Source organism: Cibotium barometz, chromosome 1, assembly GCF_041138505.1.
Source record: "Cibotium barometz isolate CiBa-2024 chromosome 1, ASM4113850v1, whole genome shotgun sequence".
Lineage (NCBI taxonomy): Eukaryota > Viridiplantae > Streptophyta > Polypodiopsida > Cyatheales > Cibotiaceae > Cibotium > Cibotium barometz.
This window is the reverse complement of record NC_141046.1, coordinates 68,082,523-68,092,806: the sequence shown is the minus strand read 5'-3', so window position 1 is coordinate 68,092,806 and position 10,284 is coordinate 68,082,523.

The window sequence follows — 10,284 nt, the reverse complement described above, 5'->3', positions numbered from 1 at the left end:
AGTTGGCTAGCATCTCTGGTATGCCATCTGGAATAAACAGGTCGAGTTTTTTCGATACTATTGTCTAGGATTTCTGAATTTTGGAGCACACGACACCAACTACGGAGGTTTAGCACTATAGGATGCAAGGGGTAGAAGAAGATGTCCTGAGGGTTAGTTAATATAAGGTCGCCCCTCAAAATTCCTGTGATGATTGTCGGGTCAGCATCACGTTCAGTATTTTGTTTAATTAGTGTCAATTCACTTAGGCCTATATCTTCATCTAAGTTTTATATCATACTGAAGTAATGAGAGTGTTAGTGTAGATAAAAACAAAGTAAGAGTGTGAGGAGGGGCCCGAGGAGTTACTGGGCAGCTGGCCTAACTCTGAGGCGTGCTCTAGGAGGATACGTAGATCATCTGTCAGCTCCAGGCGTTGACTCCTTTCTTGTGCCGCGAGCTGACATGCCATATCATGCAAGCGAGAGTTGGCATTACTAAGGTGGTTGGAGATGGTCGTTTCCCGGATTATTCTTTCCGCATCCATCTCTTCAAATCTCCTTGTTGCATCTTCTTGTGCTCACTGGGCAGTGGCTTCCCTTTGTTGTGCTTCAGTAATTTGATTGAGTCTTTGTGCCGCCAATCGTTGAGTGTCCTGTAATTGCATTGTAAGCTGTGATATGGCCTGTTGATGCTCCAATTCATTCTTTTGTGGCTCTGTGTGGTTTGAATTGATGGTTTCATTGAGGGTCTTGATCTTTTCTACATGTGCTTTGTTTGCTTGTTCTCTTTCTTGTTGCAGATTGTGCACTCTTTCTTGCTCTCTCTGCCTTGAGTTGGGCTGTTAGTTGCTTGATTTGTTGGTTGAGCACATCTTCATTAGCCTTTGCACTATCTTGACAGTCCTTGATTTGTCGGGCATGCAGAGTTGTGAGGTTTTGTGTGTGGGCGATCTCTTTTTGAAGTTGATCTTTTGTTTGCTCCAGCTTTGCGTTTAAGTCAGCATTTTCGTTGATCTTATGTACAATTGTCTGGCTCAAGACGAGGTTATTTCCAAGGAATTGTACCTCTGTTCTTGTTTCTTTGTAGCCTTTAAACTCTTCAGGATAACCTCCCTGTGAGTTTATTCTACTGCTTCAAGGGTTGCCTTTACGCTTTGTACTTGTGTATTTGCATCTTTCAGCTGCTTCCAGAGGGCGGCGTTCCTGTCATGTAACATGTGTGTTGTTAATAAGTGGCAACGCCATACCTTTTGCTCTTGTTCCCAGTTTTTACTTGACTCAGCTTCTAGTTCTTTGAGTGGATCGTGAAGGAGCGCTTCTAGGCCTTCCATGGTTTCTTGGATGAATTGTTGAGAATCCATGTCCTAGAAGGAGCTTAGCTGGGGCAATTACTCTTTCTCTTCCAACTTTCTCCTTTTGATTGGACTTGAAGGTTATGGCATGTGTTGTCTCTTACTTGACTCTGGTGGGGGAGCCTCTAGTTCTTGTACTGTGATTGTTGCTTCTTTTACTACTCATCCCTCCGCAGCTTGGTTCCTCAATGTTTGTTCCTCAGTTACCTCTGTTGGTGTATCTACTAGGCTTGAATCCTTGAGAGGAGAGAGGTCTTTAAAAATAAGTTGTGCGGGGCTTGCTGGAGGGGTGAGTTGTTGCTGTGGTTCTTGCATAGTAGGGCCAAGTATCTTTTCTTAAAGAGCCTCTTAATATGTGCGGATTTCTGTTACCACTGCCGCTTCTAGTTGTTGTGATTTTGTTGCTACATATCAACGAGTATTCCTCTCATCCTTTTATATGTTTTCTTTTTGTGGTCTTTTTTGATTTTCTTGATGAGATCCTGTGTTTCCATTAATACTGCCTGCCCCTCTTCTAACTTGCCAGTAGCTTCTTTAGGTTGGTCGGGTATAAGTGCTAATTGCATGTGCTCTTCTAGTTCAGGATCTTTCAGAGGCCTCTTTGCTACATGGTTAAGTACCTGTGTGAGGAGGTATAGATTGCTTATCTTCGATTGATGGGCCTTCAAGTAATTTTCAATCTCTTTATGCGTATAGAAAGCCGAGTCCTCCTGTATAGATTGCTTATCTTCGATTGATGGGCCTTCAAGTAATTTTCCATCTCTTTATGCGTATAGAAAGCTGAGTCCTCCTCTTTTTCCTCATAAGCTTTTTGTGATCATGTTTAAACCCACTCTGTTGTACCTGTCTATAGGCTTTATTTGCATCAGGAGGGACATCGCTCTGCATGCCTTCTCTGTAGCTTCATCTTTGATATTGTCATATTCTACTCCATTTGAATTGTAAGAATCTTTCTTGAGCATATCATTTATAGGCATTGTATCAATGTTATGCTTGTGGGCTTTCATTGTAGCTAGGAGTTGTAAGGCATCTCTGATTAAGTCCTCTGTGATGAGGAGCTGTTCTGTGGTGCCATCAACCTTTGTAATCTTTCCTCTCTTTGTTTGCTTGTCGTATGTCTTCAGGTATTTGGTGCAAGGGTCTGTGTGTCGACTACGCGGGGCAGTACCTCCGCCATTCTGTCGAGGCCTACTTTGTCAAGTTTTTCCTTGACTTTCGCATCTTCTAGCAAGTGGAGACATTTTGGGTTGTGGCATTGGAGAGTCACCTTCACGTGGGGTGTGATGATTTCTTTCCTAACGAGGGTGCCCTAGAATGATTGGGCATAAGGGCCCAAGAAATTTATCTTGAGCTTGCTTGATCCTTGTTGTCGATGGCTGGGGACCCCGTAGCACTGCTTGCTTGTGTGGTGGGGATGGTTGCTCATCACGGGCTTCAGATTCAGAGACCGATATCTGTATATCAGCATATACAATCAGTCGAATGGCAGTTCCTGTGATGCAATCTTTTTAACTCTATGTGTGAGCTCCTTATTGTTCCTTCCACCCAACTAAATAATTTTGTTGCTGTGTCTGGTTGTGGATGGTTTCCATTTGGAACCTCTTTGATTCTATCTTCACATTTCTTGTTCAATTCTGTTGTTAGAGTAGGTATTGTTGTTGCCGTGGTCATTCTCAATTTAGTTGGCTGGATTTTCTTTCTCCTCCACACACAAAAGCAGGTGTGGTGCTGGTTCGGGGAGTTGATGTTGTAAGCCATCACATCTCTTTGTATATTGATTCGAACCTTTTGTGGTTTTGGCCATGGACTTGGGTTTGGGTATCCATACTATTGTATTGCCTTAATAGTAGCCTTGTGCTCGCAATAGGTCCTTTCGGACACATTGCTGTGCTGACGACAATCATGAGGCCTCTTGTTGCAAGTGCTTGGAGTTCTGCCACTTGGTAGGTGTTGGCAAACGGTCGACTTTTGAAATGTGTTTTCCCTTGACTCTTTTCATTACTCATTGGGTCCTTCCTCTCTGGTTGATCCTTAAGTTGATTCTTGAGCACCCATTTTTGTGTACCCTTGTATGTTGGGTATTATGTAGGCAAATTCAGCATAATGGGTGAAGATTCTGTTTTTCTAGGTGTTGCCTCTGCAATGATTTGTTTCCCTTGATTTGTCGAGTTCCATAATGGTATGGACATGACCTTCTCACCAATGCTGTTCTTTCTTCCCATTGGGGATATTGCACTTGTTGGCACATATCTAGGATCATCCTAGGATCATCTCTTCCTCCATTGTACCTGCAGGCATCACAAACACTTGCAGGCATGGACATGACCTTCTCACCGATGATGTTCTTTCTTCCCATTGGGGATATTGCACTTGTTGGCACATATCTAGGATCATCTCTTCCTCCATTGTACCTGCACGCATCATCTCTTCCTCCATTGTACCTGCAAGCATCACAAACACCTTCCCGACCAAGGAATTATTATTGATGGAAATATTAACATTTAAATACCCCTCGGCCTTTGTGGTTGGTTGTTAGGTGCACACTATGAACTTAAGCATCCGTGGGTTCAAGGTGTGGTTTTTCTAAGGCAACCCAAGTATCATATGAGATTGGCTGGACCCTGTATCTATTAATGCAATACTTGTTGCAATGCCCTTAGCTATTATTGTGAGTCCCAACTTGAGTTATGCTGGCTCAATGTTTAGATCCCCTTCGTCCACAAGGGTTACGGATGCCATGTTGACATGTATCAAGCCTTTATGCATTTTAGCTTTGACTTGCCTAGCCTTAGCTTCCTCTTGCACTTGCTGGATTTTTTCTTTTGCAAGTTGTTTCTGTTGTTTTAAGAGGTGTTCCTGCAAAAGCATCTCTTGGGTCAATGGTCCAAAATATTTTTTTGGTTTACTCCCATTGACATGTTGAAATATACAAGTGAATGGGTGTGTGCGGGAACAAGCCCTTAGCAAGAGGCTGTAAAAGAGAATCTGTAAATGAGTGAAAAGCAGTGAAAAGGTGAGAGGTATCTACTGGGAGAGAATAAAGGGTAGCATGAGAAGATTTAGGATGTCTGGAGATATTGGAAAAGTGAAGAGGTGGAGAGAATCAAGCAAAAGAGGTGGAGTGAATTAAGCAAAAGAGGTGGAGTGAATTAAGGAGAGATCAGTGGGATTAGATGCTTGGCATCTTGTGGATATAAACTCTATATATTGAGGCATTGGCCTAATGAGTATTTGTTGGTTTTTGAGTATCCATGCCTACATTAAGCTATCAGACTAATCTCATCTTAATCATCGTCTAATCACTTTGTTAATGATGTTGATTCTTGCATTTGATCCACCATATCTCATCACATTGCTGTAAATTTAACATGATATCAAAGCCAAGCTTAGTATTCATCTGGTTTTTAAGCCTAATTACCCTGCTAATAATTCTACTAATCATAATTATGAGATAATCTAATTTTTAGCTCTTTTTCAACTAGCCTCTGTACCCTCAGCTGGTGGAGGAGCTCTCTCTACCTTCACACATAACCATTGCCCAAGCCCTTTTAGAGGCTCATGCTAGACTTAAGGGCCTTCATGCAGCTCAATGGAATCGGGTGAAATCAGTGTAGAATGGCGGCGGCAACGCGATTTGCAAGCGCTAGAAGATTTGGGAAAAACGCTCCATACGACGCACCTACTTCAAATTGGTCTAATTCCAGCTAGGCCTGGGGGTTTTCAAGCATGCTCTACAAGCTGGTGAAGACAGTTTTTGATTTCATCAAGTCTACAGTGAGATCGAGCACTTTGCACAGTCAAGGAAGTGCCTCTATTAATCACTTGATTAATTCTTCATTAAAGCTCCAATATTGATGTTTGTGGGCTCAAAACATATCTAGACACATTTATCTACCACTATGTTGAAGCATTTTGAGATTAGATTTGTGCAAGTGGATCAATTGAAGACTCCAATTCGGGACAGTCTTCTGTACCATGAACAGTGAATTATCTTGGCAAATTGCTTAATTAATCCACCTAATCAAGGTGTTAATTAGGCATTGGTGGATCTAATCTAACATTGGGAAGGTGCTACACATGTCTATGTGTTCAAATTGAATTTTTCTTCATAATCACTACCCCGATTAATCCCTCCAAATCAGTGTATTTTTTGCACACACAAAATAGGAGATTAGTTCACTAATCAATGATTAATCAACACTAATCACTATATTTTGGTACAATTGAGGGTTCAAATTCACCATTGGATATCTAATATAGATCCCTATCACTTCAGATTGCAATTCGGATATGGTTTGATACTCCAACCATTCAGTACTACACAGAGATCAGCTACAAATTGAATTTTTCTTCATAATCACTACCCCGATTAATCCCTCCAAATATGTCTATGTGTTCAAATTGAATTTTTCTTCATAATCACTACCCCGATTAATCCCTCCAAATCAGTGTATTTTTTGCACACACAAAATAGGAGATTATTTCACTAATCAATGATTAATCAACACTAATCACTATATTTTGGTACAATTGAGGGTTCAAATTCACCATTGGATATCTAATATAGATCCCTATCACTTCAGATTGCAATTCGGATATGGTTTGATACTCCAACCATTCAGTACTACACAGAGATCAGCTACACTTGGCTTTATGTAATTTCTGGTAAATTTATACTGATAAATCTGTTGTAATCATCATTTAACACCAGACTTGTGTTGTAAAAGGGTAGACACTGCCCTTGAATTTTGAATTGGATCACATCATGAGCACGGCACAAGAGATATCTAAATTTAAGGGGAGCAGTTTCATACATGGCAAACAAAAACCATGTATTTGCTCATGAGGAAAAATCTATGGGGCTAGTTGAGGGAAGAGATGAATGAATAGAGGTGATTGGGAAAAATGAGTGGAAGATCAGGAATGAGAAAGTATTAGGACTCCTTACACTCAGTTTAAATGATGAAATCATTCACCACATCATAGGGATACAATGGGCAAAATATGCATGGGATGAACTCAATAAGTTATTTGGCACTCAAGCAAAAAATTCAAAGATAAATTTGCTAATGCAATTCTACAAACTTGATATAAAGGAAAGTGAACCTTTAATCACACACTTGAACAAATACAAAAGCATTAAGCAACAACTGGCAGCCATTGGTAAGGCTAATTGTAGATCCTAACGTAGACACGTGCTTGCCACTATAGATGTGTTGCCCCCCAGAGGAACCCGATACGTTGAATCGGGAAACATTCCTACAACCTTAGTGTACATGGTAGATGTGCAACCAATAGAAGAGGAAATAGAGGATGAAGCCTCCAACATATAGGGGTTTGGGTCGTAAGGCCATAGCACCCAACGCCTCAGGAGATGGCATAAACAAAAGAGGTATATCGCTCGATGAAATGCCCTACTACAAAGTAAACCCATGGATGCCCAGTGGCTAAGGTATCTCGAGGTCACTAAGGTACATGAAGAGTTTCTAAGAATTGGGGTGAGGAGTTGAGTAAGATAACCTTAGAAGGAAAATGAGAGAAAAAGGCTTTGCCATAAGTTCTAGAAACGCCCAATGATTAAAGTTAAGAACATAGGGATTGATGTGCTTAATTCAAAAACGCTAAATCCTCAAGATTTGTTAAATGACTTGAAAAAACTAGATTGGAATAATTTTTAGAAGACCTTTGAGGAAGAGAAGTCCTTAAGAGTAAACAAAATATCCTTAGAGATTTTTGACATAAAGGTAAGCCTTGAATAAGAGAACCAGACCAATGACCCTAGAATAAACCCCAAATAAGAGAACTAGACCACTCTAGAATAAACCTTGTTTTTGTACAAAAAGGACCTTAGAATGACCATATTTATATGCCAAGGACCTTAAGAAAAGTTTATTAAATTAGCTTATGGAATCGAGACTTAGAAGTGATCCCAAGAAGGGAAGAACCTTGAGAAGATCTCAATAGGATATGTTACGGCTAGAGGAATTCAGCTTGCACTCATAGTTTTGATTGGAGAATTGTGACGTCTCATCAAGCTTACAATGGTTTACATTGATTTGGATGTAAATATGGTGTAATTTGTTTAAAATACTACCTATTTATTTGGAATATGATATTTATATGATGCACGTGTGTTTATCTCTAGAACCCTGAAGGTACCACATGGGTTTATGGATTGCCATATACGTGTCATCTGCGGGGTACATCACACAAAGGTGGTCATCCAAGACCTTTAAAGAGAATGTGGGGGAGAGGGAGAGCTTGAGTTCCTTTGCAAGCAAACACACACATATAGAGAGTGCAAGACATAAGAGAGAGGTGGATGGATGAATGTTCTTCTATCTTCTTCTCTTCTCTACAACCATATAACTAAAAGATAAGAGCACATACATAAAGGGAAAGTACTCTCCTACAATAACATACAATGGTATAGTGTGAATCTGAATATATGAGCTAGTGTTATAACTATGCCATAACTCTAGTACTCCAAAGTGGGCTGTCACATAGCTTGTCATCCATTGGTGGCATATCAACCATATAACTAAAAGATAAGAGCACATACGTAAAGGGAAAGTACTCTCCTACAATAACATACAATAGTATAGTGTCAATCCAAACATATGAGCTAGCATTATAACTATGCCATAACTCTAGTACTCTAAAGTGGTTGTCACATAGCCTGTCATCCACTGGTGGCATATCAACCATAATCTCACCAACCATGCCAATGGTATGAGTGCATAATCTATCACCTAGGTGGGTCATTAATGTCTGCCGCACTAGTTGAGCTCGATATCTCAACACTCCCCCTTAAGTTCAACTTCACACACTTCACTCCAAGTATGCTCCTAAACCCTGTGGAGCTTCTCTATGCCCAATGCCTTCGTGAAGATGTCAGCCACGTGATCCTCTGTGCTAACATATACCATATCTACATCACCTTGCTAGAACCTTCTCCCTCATAAAGTGATAATGCATCTCAATGTGCTTCATCCTAGCATGGTATACTGGGTTACTAGCTAGCTATATGCTTCTCATATTGTCACAATAAATGACAACTTCCCTATCCACGAGCTCACCCATATCACTAAGTAGCTTTTGAAACCAAGCTACCTCACAAGCTGCCATAGCAGCACCCTGGTAATCTACCTCTGTAGTACTGAACAAGGCGACTGTTGGTTGCTTCTTACTACTCCAACTCACAACAGCACTCCCAAATGAAAACATAAAACCACTGGTAGATCTCTTGTGTGCGACACTACCATCCCAATCAGCATCTATGTACCCATGTAGTTGTATCTCTGTACCAGCCTCATAGTAGCAAAACCACTGGTAGATCTCTTGTGTGTGACACTACCATCCCAATCAGCATCTGTGTACCCATGTAGTTGTATCTCTGTACCAGCCTCATAGTGGCAAAGTTCATAATCAACTATGGACTTTATGTACCTGAGAATCCGTCCAGCTACATCCAAGTGTGGATTCCTAGGGGACTACATAAACTAACCTATAAGTCCAACAACATAGCTCAAGTAGTATGGCCTAGTAATGGTCATATAGATCAAGCTACCCACTATGTGCCTGCACGTAGTGGGGTCCTCCAAAAGCTCACCTATATCCGTAGAAAGCTTTGTGCTTTGCTCCAATGGCATTGAAATAGGCTTACATCCTGTCATACCATACTTGGAAAATATGTCAAGCCATATTACCTCTGCAAACAAAATGCCATGAGGTGATCTCACCACCTCTATGCCCAAGAAATGCCACAGCTCATCCAAATCCTTCATCTTAAACTTCTGCTTCAAAAGCCTTTTGACATCATGTATGTTAGCAACACTATCACCAGTGATAATCAAGTCATCAAAATAGATGACTAATAGCATAATCCCTCTATCTATCTTTTTAGTGAAAGATCTGTACTGGATATCTAAAATCCAATGGTAGCAAGATACTCCCCGATCTTGTTTGACCATGCGCTCTGGGTGCCTGCTTTTTAAGACATACAAGGCTTTGCATAACCTGCACATAAAATCTGGGTATGCATCACTCTCATAACCTGGTGGTTGCATCATGTATACTTCGTCTTCACCATGCAAGAAGGCATTCTTTACATCCATTCTTTACATCCATCTGATGTAAAGACTAACCCTTTGTTGTAACCATAGCACTGTTAGCTCTCACAGTTGCCATTCTTGCAACCGGGCTGAATGTCTCCAAATAGTCAATGCCATAAGTTTGCACATAGCCCTTGGTAACTAATATTTCCTTATACCTGCTCATTGAACCATCAACATTTTTCTTGACCTTATACACCCACTTACATCCAATTGCCTTCTTTTCCTAAGGCAAAGGCACTAATTTCGATGTTGCATTTGTATCTAATGCCATCTCCTCATTCATGGCATCTTTCCATTTCTTATTTCCAAGTGCCTAAACAAATGGGCTCTATCTTCTGTATTTCTTTAACCATGTATGTATAATGATGGGTTGTATATCCATTATATCTCAATCTATTAAACATGGTACCTAACCCTCATAGACTTGCGTACACCTCGATCACTACTAGGTGTCCTCAAAATAGCCCTGGTTCTCCTTACATCAAAAGTAACCACAGACGGAATGCTAAGCTCCTAATCAAGGCTCTACTCAAAGCCGCTAGAGTCACCATCCACATATGAGTGGCCTGCTGACAACTCAGGCATAAAAGATCGATCTATCTTTTCCTTCCCTTTACGTGATACATGTGTACCTACATTTATCCTCAACCTGCTTAACCATGGACTAGCATTTGATCCATTGCTAACATGACTCTCTAGGTCCACTAAGCACCTGTGATTGCTTCTCATGTGGTGCATCATCAACACTTCTTACATCTACATCTTCTATTGCCTTCACTGCTCTGCTAGTGTGTATGCTGGCAGCCATCTAGCTGTCACCTAAGCATATCCATT